The sequence below is a fragment of the Vulpes vulpes genome, chromosome 4 (genome assembly GCF_048418805.1).
Source record: "Vulpes vulpes isolate BD-2025 chromosome 4, VulVul3, whole genome shotgun sequence".
NCBI lineage: Eukaryota > Metazoa > Chordata > Mammalia > Carnivora > Canidae > Vulpes > Vulpes vulpes.
In genome coordinates this window covers 101,094,195-101,108,261 of record NC_132783.1, presented here as the reverse complement: position 1 = coordinate 101,108,261, position 14,067 = coordinate 101,094,195, and positions in this window count along the sequence as shown.

The following is a 14,067-nucleotide window of genomic DNA, read 5'->3' as shown; positions in this document are numbered from 1 at the left end:
ATGAGGGGAGAGCACAACACTCTGTATATAGAGATGTACTTCACAAAAATGATTTTCAGGCTTTAGGTTAAGAAAACAAATCCCCTTAGTAGATTAGTTTGTACTAAATAAAATTTTGAGCTAGAGCCAGATTCCTCCCATAGAAATAATATTAGTAAACATTTGGTTCCATTAAGAGGTTTCACTCAAGTTTGGTTTTCTGGGCGAGATTCCTTTGTTCCTAACTAAAAGTTTTGACAGCCCAGCTCAGACTGCTGATCTATATTCTTCAAATTGTGAGCAAAATAGCATGCCTTTGGTTTCCCTTTAATTTATTCCTTGGACCTTTAATTCTGGAGTTTAAAGACAATAATATTACATCTAAATGTTCTCAAAAGTTGGATTTGGGATGTATAATTAGGTGCAATTAAGTGGTGGTATAAAGATATGTTGATAGTATTTTAGCCAGAGGCCCTAGTACTACCTGAATTTTTAGCTTGAGTATATCACTACTTCTTTTATAATGTCTACAAGGTAGCTATTAAACAAAGATGATAAAGTATAAGAGCTTTGACCCCAAATGCCAAAGCAAAATTCAAGCAAGCCAGGATTGAATCTATAGAGAGTTCCTATATAACCAAGTGAATCAGATCTCGCCCAGAAAACCAAACTTGATTAAAACCTCATAATGGAACCAACTGTTTACTAATATGATTTCCATGGGAGGAATCTGGCTCTAGCTCAAAATGGACTAGAAGCCAATAGAAAGGCTATTCGGTCTCAGCAAAGCCCAACCAGTATGAATGCTTATCTGTGCACAATATTCAGTACCTAAAGCTAAACTGGGAATTCTTAGGATCCAGTGGAAAAGAAGCATCCAAAGAGAGATGACTAAGCCATCTCCGTATGTAACAGAACCAAACTAGGATACTACCCCAAAGGAGAGGAAATAAACTTCTTAACCATCTGTGTACAGGGACTTCACCCAAAATGTCCCACTGTAGCCATAATTCCCCCTTTTGCAGGTAGAGAGAAGAGGTTACAATGAAAAAAAGAAGAGTCTAAGACCTCTTCTCTATTCTTAGAAATCAAAATGTGAAAATCTCTCATACTTCAGCATTAGATATTTAACATATGTCTGCTTGGTTCATTTAGAAGATCCACTATCTCTATTATATTAGTATTGTCTTTATTTTTTTTTAATTAATTTTTTATTGGTGTTCAATTTACCAACATACAGAAAAACACCCAGTGCTCATCCCATCAAGTGTCCACCTCAGTGCCCGTCACCCATTCCCCTCCAACACCCGCCCTCCTCCCCTTTCACCACCCCTAGTTCGTTTCCCCGAGTTAGGAGTCTTTATGTTCTGTCTCCCTTCCTGATATTTCCCAACATTTCTTTTCCCTTCCTTTATATTCCCTTTCACTATTATTCATATTCCTCAAATGAATGAGAACATACACTGTTTTTCCTTCTCCGATTGACTTATTTCACTCAGCATAATACCCTCCAGTTCCATCCACGTTGAAGCAAATGGTGGGTATTTGTCGTTTCTAATTGCTGAGTAATATTCCATTGTATACATAAACCACATCTTCTTTATCCATTCATCTTTCGATGGACACCGAGGCTCCTTCCACAGTTTGGCTATTGTGGCCATTGCTGATAGAAACATCGGGGTGCAGGTGTCCCGACGTTTCATTGCATCTGAATCTTTGGGGTAAATCCCTAACAGTGCAATTGCTGGGTCGTAGGGCAGGTCTATTTTTAACTCTTTGAGGAACCTCCACACAGTTTTCCAGAGTGGCTGCACCAGTTCACAGTCCCACCAACAGTGTAAGAGGGTTCCCTTTTCTCCGCATCCTCTCCAACATTTGTTGTTTCCTGCCTTGTTAATTTTCCCCATTCTCACTGGTGTGAGGTGGTATAATGCTAGACATGATTAGTCATCCAATGTAATGGGTTTGGACACACAACAGAACTGAATTGTAATAACTAGAGTCCCCATAGTTACAAAGTATTCAAAATCTACATCTATTATTTTGTTGTCTGGAATATTTTATCTTTCTTCTGGAAGCTATTCCTCAATTTCTTCCACTTTCATTCCATATCCTTCCAGTGGAGTTGACTCCAGCCTTAACTCAAAAATGGGGTTAATGACCGGACCTGGTCAAAATGGCATCAATTATCAAATCAAAGATGAGCACATAGACTGACTTAGTCCAATCAGAGTAAACCCTAAAATGTTTTCTGGAAATTCTAGGATAAAGATACTTACTTTTTTTCACTGGATTTCAACATAGAAGCATGCCGCTCCAAAGGCTCATGATAGTCATCTTTCAAACACAAGAAGAGAGCCACCAAGAATGGAAACAAATGTAGCAACATAGCTGAGAAATGTAGAGAGACAAACTGAATTCTGGAACAACATTTGGGCCTTGGAACAAAGCCATATTGGAAGCTGGTTTGTCTGTAAATAGCTTGATTTACAAGAGTCAGTGATTTCTTTTCCATCTATTAACCAGGTGGGTTGAATTTTTATCTTTTGTAGATAAAAAAATTCCATATAAATGATACACATATGCACATTTTGTAAAAATTACTCAGTATAAAATAAAACTAAACAATAAAGATAGTTCTATAAACTCCCACACTAATAAAATTAATTAGATTTAAGATTTTTGAGTACTTACTGTAGGTCAGGCACTGTCACAAATTCATTATATATTTTGAGTTATTTAATCCTAACAACAAATCCATTATGTAGTTGTTATTATTTTTTCTTTTTATATATTAGGAAACTGCAACATACAGATGTCAAGAAACCTGCCCAAGGTCACTTAGCAGCAAAGTAGTGTTCAAATACTAACCAGAGAAATCAGATCCCAGAGACTGTGTGTATAACCACTACATTCCACTGTTAGAACCTCCCCAAAAGATATCTTTCAATATTCATCAGCTTAAAAATGTCTGCCTGACAGATCAGGTTCATCTTATGATGTAAAGATCAAAAGGTGGCCTTATGGTGAAAAGTTTAAGAGTCTCAAGTAAGGATATATCCTTAATCTGCAATATAACTGGAGTCCCTGGAACAATTTTCATGTTAAGAGAATGGCCTTGAGCATCAGTCTTCAATTAGCATAGTGATAATTGAAGTCCCTTTTTCTGTTGGATGGGAAGGTATGCAAATCAAGACAGACCATCTAGTCAGAGGTACCCCACTGATGGCAGCTCTAAGTCTACCTGGGCAGTTTATCAAAAGCAAGGTAAATGCTGTCATTCCCAAATGGAGAACTAGAATGCTGGACAGAATGCCCAGGCCAAAACAAAACTTGTAGGGACAGGCCAATGGGCAGTATTTGACAGGCATTGGATCAGACACCCGAAGTTAAATTTTAACTCTGCTACTAATTAGATGTATGACCTCGTGTATGTCTTTAACTATGCTGAGCCTGAGTTTCTTCATCTATGAGGATCCCTATCTCATGGATATAGCAAGGATTAAATCAGAAGAAATAATAATCTGTGAAAAACAATGCAGTTCCAAAATCATGATAGGTTCTCATAAATTTGGTAACTGAGTTCTAGTGGATGCCACATGCCTAGGGTTCACCCTAGTTTTAATCTATGACTTTTAGCCTAACTCATTGCAAAGCTCATGGTGGGTCAGCCCATGTCTTCTGGGCTTCTGCCTGCCTGAGTTGAGATTAACTTCCCTATACTGGGTTGTGTTAGTAGTAGCAGAAGTTCAAGGTCCATAGCTGAGAAGGCTGAGAAGCCATGGTTGAAGTTTCTTCCCCCCATATCCCCACATAGATAGTAAATCTCTCTTATAGGGTTATTATCTTAGAGCAAAATAGGACAACACCAGGAATGGATTCCATAATCCAGTTTAGTGCCCCCTTCAAAGCACTCTGATCATCTAGAGCTCACTTGAATAATTGTGGAAGAAAGCTCTGAATGGGGAAATTCCAGGGATAATATGCAAGAGTCATCATGTTGATATGTGGGTAAAAAACAGCTCTTGAGTAATGAAAAACACAGAAAAGAGCAAGCAGTGAATGAGGGCTACATTTCAAAAAGCCCCAGACCACCACCATCACCACTACCACCACCACCACCACCACCACCACCACCACCACCACCACTACCATCACCACAATGAAATTAAAAAGATTTTTTTTAGTCAATTATGATTCTAAGAGAGGGTTTTAAAAAAATAGAAGCTCAATTTTAAAATTACTTTTTGAGATGTAGTCATATTAGGGAGGAAACATCAAGATATTTCCATCAAGGTTGACTTTGTTGTCTTTCTCTGCTGAATAAGAAACTCATTTAAAGTGCCAAACTATTAGAAAAGGACTGATCTGTTATGACAAATATCATTGCCTTGGCCAGTGGTCCACTCACAACAAAATGTATTTAATAAACATTTCCAGAACCACCAACAATGGAAAAACTATGAATGCCATTTCCTGTTGAAGTGTCTGGAGTGAGTGTAATGGAAGAACCACACAGTGTTCAGGGATCTCTGTTGTTGAATCTAGTAGAGTGTTTACTCAAAGCACCTCAAGGGAGCATGGCTGGAAATGGATAGGGGAGGAGAAGCCAGAATCACAGAGTAGTTAAAACAGTCACCAAGAAAATGACTTCAGATGTTAATTAAAAAAAGAAGGGTGAGGCAAGGACAGAAATGAGAAGGTGAGTCTTAGCAGATATGAAATACAGTGTAAGTGGGAAAGAAATGTGAAGTTAGAAGTGGAACTGAGAACTTTGAACACAGGCTTTCTTTATAGGGTTAGGAAAATAAAGAGTACAGAGTTGAACATCAAGTGAAATCTATTTCATGACATACATTGTTGGAAAAACTTAGCCAATGAAAGAAAGACACAATTATTAAATTATCATACAAAATCATTAAGAAGTATTCTAAGATGTTGAATTCTCATAAGAGTAAATATTTTTAGCATTTATGCTTATAATAATATTACTGAAATTTTTAGTCTTAAAATTGCCATTAATTGACAACTAGTACAAACCAGAGGTTGCAAATTTGGTAACTGTGGGCTAAGTCTAGTTGTATTTGTCCTGCACAGCATTTTAAAAAATGAACTAGTTTTACTATGTGGAACTTCTACTATTCCCCTGGCCTTATATTGATATTTTCATGTGTATGTGATAGTGTGTGTTGGGGGATTTCCTTTCTAGGAACCCTCTAATTTCACTCTTAGGTGGGTAGGAGGCTATATCTGACATTCACTGGTCCTCATTTCTTAATTGGGTAAAGTTATCCTATTAACAATCTGATAGCACTATGAACCCTCTCGTTTTTCATCCCTCGTTCCCTTATGAGGCAGTTCTGCATAACCAAGGTTTCTTCTGAGGAGAGTGGTAATTAGAAAATATATCTGGTTACAGATTTCAGCCTTGTTCTTCAATCAGCTTTATCAGTATAATGCTGACATCTTGATCTCCATCTGTTCTACTCCTGTGTCATTTCTCAATTGATAATGAACTCAAGAGGAGAATGCAGAGGGTCTTACTAATTGGCTTCCACAAACTTCAAGAGGTTGCCAACGTTTAAACATTGGGAAATCTCATGTAAAGGTCTAGGTTCCTGACTTTTGTTGAAAAATGGAAGGTCTGGCATGACTGGGGCTGTATTTGTACCAAGCATCCATTGACTGAGTTGAGTAATAAATGAATGCCACCTTTAGATGAGATATGAGTGTCCCAATTTGCCATAGTCCTCACCACACCATATTACTTTTACTCAGGCATTTAATTCAGTCTTCTTGTCCTGATATTTAAGTTTGTATTTCCTACTCTAATCATATAAATCTCCTTCTTTAGAATATTGACTTTTTCTAAGATAGTGGAATCCTGATTACTGGATAAAATGATTAGTAAAAACTTTTGAAAACCACTGGTGAGGAGGATCCTATTTATTAGTCTGATTGCAAAGCTAAGTGTTTTTGCATCCTAGATCATGATTTTGAACAGTGACATATCTCTGTTATTTTACTCCATATACTTCCAGTGCAACACAGACCTAGATCAACAATATTTCCTAATTTTAGGTGAAACTGCACCTGCCAGGTCAGAAAAATCCTATTTAAGCCCTTGAGCAAAGAAAATTCTCCATTTCTAGCTTATAATCTATGTCGACATCATAGGGTTGTGTCTCTTTGGCAAAAGAAAAGGATTGGAAAAATTCTTAAATAAGTTCAAGCAAAACACATGTCAAATGACCCAGGTAATTTCCAGAAGAGCCAGTGTTTTCTCTGAATTAGAGTACTTGGAGAATCGCCTAACCACCTGTATTGGTTAGGTCATGGGGATTGAGACTGTGTTTTCACAACTAAAATAACCATAGTTGAACCAGCCATGGAGGCCTATCTCAAAAACAGATTTTTGCTGCATCACTGTGGATCAAGTTACCTTCAACACAATCAGTTGGGAAGATAGTAAAACACATTGATTTAACTGTCCCAAAGCAATATAACCATATTATACATATCTAACATTAAACTTATTCCCAGTTTCATTTTAGAAGACAGCAGAATGACTAGTAAATTGACCAGTCTAGCTCAATGATATCAAAAGCTGGTCTCAAATTGTTATTTAATTAATTGACTGCAAGTCTGAAATTCTTTTCTATAGTTTTATGGTCTATGTGCTACAGGCTAAGATTTAGCTCCATTAATTATTTTTTCCTGTTTTGGAAACTAGCATTATTCTTCAATATCCTGGTTAGATGACTTCTAAATAATGTTGAAATCCTCCATTAGCTTTTTCTCTATGGGCTCTTGCTTATGTCTTTTCTGTTTGAGAATAGTCTCTTTTGGCTTACCTTCTGAAGTTTGTTTTTTTTGAAAGGTGAAGTATCTCCTAACTATCCATTAGTGTTCCATACCTGGAGTCCTGGCCACCATGATATCATTCACTTCAGAAAATAAATGCAAAGTAAATATGACTTCAGATTTAGATCCAGGAACTTGAACAAGCACTAAAGATTGGAGTGTTTGGCTTCCTTTCTTGCTGTGAGTCAGAGCCAGGAGGTTCCCATTAAGGTGTATATGAATTGTATTACCCCACACTGAAATGTGTCTATAACGTAATGTTGTAAGGCAGCCAAGTTCTTCTAACAATCTCATGGGCCAATATTCAAAGCATATCAGTATCTCACTAGATCCTTCATTTGTAAAAAGTTTTAATCAGAAAGTTATAGTTACATACATATTTTGTTTTAGAGTAGCATAAATCCTGTTTTAAATAAGTGTATTACTTCTATTGTATTAGTATCTCTCAAGCTGTCATATTCATCTGGAATGAGCTGCCATAAAAAGAAAAAAGGAGATAAATGCATAGAATTATGTGTGGAGAGTCCTCTGATATAGTTCAAAGTAATAGGAGGGACATTTTCAGGAAAAAACTTTTTCTACACCCCATCGCTGTTCAAAACTAGAGGAAAATCCCTCATGCTAAGTCATTTGGCAGAACAAACACTGTTCAAAGAAGCTCAGATCATGAGGACAAAAAGCAACAAACATTTTTTTTCAGCTTTGAACCTCTATCTTTCCCTTTTGCTGCTCTCCTTTAAAAGAATTCCTGAAGAATTTTATGCAAATGTATTTTGAAAAAGTGCTGAATTCCCAAAGATTTGACAGTTAAGAAAAGTTAACTGCTAATCCCCCTCCCACATCTTTTCCTTATTCTTCAAAAACCATTTCTTCATAACTTGTGAAGACATCCCTCATCATTAGGTCATCCCTCACCCTCGTATGTCATCACTTTCAAAGATAAATGACCTGGTATGAGGATGAAACATACTGAAGTTCAAAAGCATCCATGGAGTGACGGTCCCAGCACTAGAGCTGGAAGATTTCTTGTCTTTGTAAACCTAGTGTTCTATGCTGAAAGGACAATGATTATTTCATCGGCTCTAGAAGTGTGACATGAAGAAGGATCAGAGATGATAAAAATTGCAACTAGTGAATATAATCAAGTGTTTTCTAAGGGGGAAAAGTAGACAATGAAAAAGAAGCTCTGGTAGCATAAAATGGAGAATTAACACTGGTGTTTTAAAATCTTTAAAGAGTTGAAGAAGGAATAATATATTCTCCACTGTCACTGAGAAAAATAAAATAAAATGCACTGAAATACATTAAAAGGTTATACACTAAAAAAAGTTGATGACTAGGCAAGCATCTTTTTCCAAACAGGTCTTAAAAATTGAAATAGTAATAATGATAATAATTTCTTGTTCTAAGCAGAGAAGTGAATAAAATTTGTAGCAGAAATGGTACATCATGTTCCCTGTTTTCCTTCTACTGTTTCAACCTATTTCATGAAGTTTGACTACTAATGTGACAAATGGGTTTGTCCTTGTATGTTGTTCCTATCAAACATTGCCATGTATTTTCTTCCTGTTTGTGTATACCTATTTCTTCTATCAGATTTAAAGCTCCTGAAGGCAAGAACTATTATCCTAGTTAACTTTGCAAGATTATGCTATGGAGACATGTATCGTGAGAAGTTCAGTTTCTAAAAATCAACTTGAAAGGCAAAAATTTTGTATCGTCAAATCATCCTCAAAATTGCTCTTAGGGGCAATTTTATGACCAGTTTTCATTAAGTTCAACATCAAGTTTCCTTTGATGTTGGAAAAGGCTAGTGTATCAGTATATCCTTTATTTGTAAGAAGATTTACATTCTAGCATTTTTAGTTGGCTTATTATTAAGGCTCATATTATTTGAAAAATAAAACTATTAATATAAACACTAGAATCTCATTCAGTGATACAAGACTTGTCAACCATAAGAAACACACAAAATCTGATAGTGAACGAGGAAAAAGAACATTCACATCTCTCATCTCATGCTCAATGTAGTCAGAATGGCCTCAAGTAAACAGAAACCATGCAAGATGTTTCAGACAGAGGTGATTTAAAACAACATTTAGAAGGCTGAAAGAGCAAAATCAGTTGCTAAGGGAACCCTGGTATTAATTAGTAGCTCAGTAGGCAGCTACCATTCTTAGGGCTAAGCGTACGTATGAAAGGAGAAGAAGTGATGTTAGCAGAACCTGAGAACTTGAGAAAGTGTCTCCATAGAGCAGATGTTCAGACCTCCAAGGTGCCACTACTCAGCTGGTTCTGGGACCTCTGAGGGGGACATTACATGACTACTACTTGGACTATGATAGAGAGCTCTAAGAGGAAGTGTGGCACAATTGCTACAGGTACCTCTACAGAGGCCACAAAAGAACTGGTGCTAGAAATGCCGAAATATGCTAAAGGCTAGACTCCTACTTGAGTGCTACTGCTGGAGAGAAGCTGGCTAGAATCGAAAACAAAAAGAATATTCCTTTTTTTCTCCTATCACCTTTTAATCTCCTATCAGTACTTCCAGTCGTATAACTCGGCCTGAGGCCAGCAAGCAAAGAAGTCTGGGAAATACAGTTTGCATAGTCCTAGCTCCCGTGTCATAGAGTGGAGCGTAAGAGCCTGAGCTTGAGGCTGAGAGACAGTAGGTAAAATAACTCACATATAAATTCACTGGGTGGAATAAAAGGCAGAGTTTTCCTTCATTTTCTTTTAAAATAGTTGGATTCCAGTAAGTTAAATGTATTCGTGATGCCAATTCACTTTTTCTTGGAATCCTATAGTTCATTAGCCCAATAACCTGCTTATAGCATGTGATTAATGTACATATTGAAAAGATAAATGAATGTCTTTTTGGATTTTTGGTGCTAAGGGAATTTTCTTTGATTGCTAATCCAGTTTAACTGCCACAGAGAAATGAAAATAGAGAATATATATAGGAATGTAAGGGCAAACTCTGCCATACTTCACTGACATTGTAAATGTACCTACCCAAACAGTTCAAATGGTTTCTATCTCTGGCTCTATCTCCTAACTATCCACTTCCAATCAAAAATCTCTACTACAGCTATACTTGCATAGCTTAAGAGTGACATCCAGTGGTTTATAACTTAACCACTTACTCTAATGCATCTAGAAATCTAATCAGCTCTCAGGTATCAATATAAATAGAAAGGAGCATAATATATAAAATACTAAACAAAAGATGAAACTTAAAACTGTTAGTTTTACTTTGAGAGATTATTGAAGTAGATTTGCCTACCTATTTGAGATCTCATATTCAAATTCATTTGCATTTTTACATTCTTGAGTTTATGCCTGTCATAATTCTGGTGATGTCTACCAAAGACATGAGCCAATGAGCAGGAAAGAAACTTAGGGACAAGTAGGACTGGGAATATTAACCATTAGCCAGTATTAGACCTGACTCCCAAGACCAGAAGTTCAGTATTCAGGTTCAAAAAGAATATGGAAAACTCAGCCTAGGTCCAGGTTTGAACTAATATCTAAAGGTGTCCAATCTGGCAAAGGGTTCTAGATAGAGGCAACACCTAGAGTTGGGTGGGCTCTTTATAATGGTCTCAGGGGATCAGGCTTCTTAAGGAGGAGTCTGAGCCAGCAGTTGGGACTAAGAAGCCTGAGATCAGCAAAAAGTCAGGGCAGCACCCAAACTAAAGTTTAGAATTGTGCTCTATTCTCAATGACTGTAGGAAGCTGAAGGTGATTTTTTTTTAAATTAATTTTTATTGGTGTTCAATTTACCAACATACAGAAAAACACCCAGTGCTCATCCCGTCAAGTGTCCACCTCAGTGCCCGTCACCCATTCCCCTCCAACACCCGCCCTCCTCCCCTTCCACCACCCCTAGTTCATTTCCCCGAGTTAGGAGTCTTTATGTTCTGTCTCCCTTCCTGATATTTCCCAACATTTTTTTGTTTATGGCTTGGGAAGTGAATTTCATACTTAGTATAGACAAAACCTCAAGAAAAAAACAACATAAAAATACTTTTTGTGGCTACATACTTTTAAATTATCCTTTCTTTTTTTTTTTTTAAGATTTTATTAATTTATTCATGAAAGACACAGAGAAAGAGAGAGGCAGAGGGAGAAACAGGCTCCATGCAGGAAGCCTAATGTGGGACTTGATCCCGGGACTCCAGGATCACGCCCTGGGCCAAAGGCAGATGCTCAACCACTGAGCCACCCAGGCATCCCTCTCCTTTCTTTCAATAGAATAATCAAAGGAAACAGTAACTCCAACATAAAATCTCATACTTAAATGAACTATGAATAGAAATTTTCTTATCTCTGTTTAAATGGATCTTAGCCTGAAAAATACTACCAACTCAGAATTTACAAGGATTTGAATATGTTTTCCATCTTAAAGGAATTCAGTTCAGATAAATTCCTTCTCTATTTAATATATTCATAAATATACATGTATTTAAACATGTATTTATTCATAAATATACAGCATGTATATTTTCACATATTTATGAAATATGTATTTATTCGGTGAGTTCAAAGGAAATCTCAGTAGCAGCTATAGTTAGAATTATTCAGACACCTCTTTTATTCAGCTTAATTTGGGAGCAGGATACTAATAGTGAGTCATGAATATGATTAGTATAGCTCATGATGTCAATATATGGTAAGAGATTTGTTGCAGCTTCTTCCCATGTAACCACATCCCACAAGAAAATGGGATATATTTTTCTGACTATCGAGTCTGAAAGGAAGCAGTTCCAACAAAGTTTGTTTGCCTATCGCATCAAAAGGATGGGTAGGATTAGCCTCTTCTACAAAAATGTCTGTGTCTTTAAAAAAAATATACATGGAAACAGCAAAGCTATGACAATTAAATGCTTACAGCCTTAAAATGCTCTTTTCCTCAGATGAGATGCACTGTCGTGATAACAATGAGAGTGATGATAATGATAATCTTACCTTTCACTGGACACTGTCTCATTCCTGTGGAAAACCAGATCTCTCAGCAATCAAATGGAAATAATTTTGAAGTCCAGTCTCAATGATAATGTTTTAATTATCAGAATAAGGTGCAATGTCTGAAATTTATGTAGGTGATGTGCATTTTTTACCTTTTTCAATCTATCTGGCCTAACAATGGCTGGTTGGCCAAAAGAGAATATAGTAGATATTTCAAGAAAGATAGAAAGTTCTTAGTATTTTTTCTAGAGGGGTTTTTCCAAAAATTCTTTTTTTCTAGGACATTACATTTTAATAGGAAACAGACTATGTGTTTCAAATCTAATCAATAAATGCTGGAATGTTCATTGACCCCCTCTAGTTTATTGTTTTATTTACTTAATTTTGGGCATTCTCCTATCAAAGAAAGAGGCCACAAGAGATGAGAGTAAACTGAGAAACACTCCAGAATTCAAAATACTTTTGTGGCTTATTCTATGCATTGGCGGAATGACTGCTAACAGCAGACAACAATCTTCAGAAGACCCTTTTGATTCTGTTAATTCCAGCTCCACTGATGGTTTGCTTCTAACTGTGGCTCAATTTACTGCACAGCTTACTGGCAGACTCTCCCTTCAGAGTGGGGAGACCTGTCCTTCTGGTCCCTTGAGCTTTCATGCGTGGGGAAGGATTTCCAGGGAGAGACTCACAAGAACCTGGAAAGAGACTTCCTGAAGTCATCTTTCAGGAATTGACTTTATTTATTTATTTATTTTTCAGCACCACCACAGTGATCTGCCTCTTTATTGGTTTCTTCTTGTTTGCATTTCAGAATTTATTTTTTTATAATAAATTTATTTTTTATTGGTGTTCAATTTGCCAACTTATAGAATAACACCCAGTGCTCATCCCGTCAAGTGCCCCCCTCAGTGCCCGTCACCCATTCACCCCCACTGTCTGCCCTCCTCCCCCCCATCACCCCCAGTTTGTTTCCCAGAGTTAGGAGTCTTTATGTTCCGTCTCCCTTTCTGCATGTTGGCCATGTCTATGTCTATGTCTTCCTCTGTGAGATTTCTCTTCATGTCTTTTGCCCATTTCATGATTGGATTGTTTGTTTCTTTGGTGTTGAGTTTAATAAGTTCTTTATAGATCTTGGAAACTAGCCCTTTATCTGATATGTCATTTGCAAATATCCTCTTCCATTCTGTAGGTTTTAGTTTTGTTGACTGTATCCTTTGCTGTGCAAAAGCTTCTTATCTTGATGAAGTCTCAATAGTTCATTTTTGCTTTTGTTTCTTTTGCCTTCGTGGATGTATCTTGCAAGAAGTTGCTGTGGCCAAGTTCAAGAAGGGTGTTGCCTGTGTTGTCCTCTAGGATTTTGATGGACTCTTGTCTCACATTTAGATCTCTCATCCATTTTGAGTTTATCTTTGTGTATGGTGAAAGAGAGTGGTCTAGTTTCATTCTTCTGCATGTGGAAGTCCAATTTTCCCAACACCATTTATTGAAGAGACTGTCTTTCTTCCAATGGATAGTCTTTCCTCCTTTATCGAATATTAGTTGACCATAAAGTTTAGGGTCCACTTCTGGGTTCTCTATTCTGTTCCATTGATCTATGTGTCTGTTTTTGTGCCAGTACCACACTGTCTTGATGACCACAGCTTTGTAGTACAACCTGAAATCTGGCATTGTTATGTCCCCAGCTATGGTTTTCTTTTTTAAAATTCCCCTGGCTATTTGGGGTCTTTTCTGATTCCACACAAATCTTAAAATAATTTGTTCTAACTCTCTGAAGAAAGTCCATGGTATTTTGATAGGGATTGCATTAAACGTGTAAATTGCCCTGGGTAACATTGACATTTTCACAATATGAATTCTGCCAATCCATAAGCATGGAATATTTTTCCATCTCTTGGTGTCTTCCTCGATTTCTTTCAGACGTGTTCTGTAGTTTTTAGGGTACAGATCCTTTACCTCTTTGGTTAGGTTTATTCCTAGGTATCTTATGCTTTTCGGTGCAATTGTAAATGGGATTGACTCCTTAATTTCTCTTTCTTCAGTCTCATTGTTAGTGTATAGAAATGCCATTGATTTCTGGGCATTGATTTTGTATCCTGCCACGCTACCAAATTGCTGTATGAGTTCTAGCAATCTTGGGGTGGAGGCTTTTGGGTTTTCTATGTAGAGTATCATGTCATTGGTGAAGAGGGAGAGTTTGACTTCTTCTTTGCCAATTTGAATGCCTTTAATGTCTTTTTGTTGTCTGATTGCTGA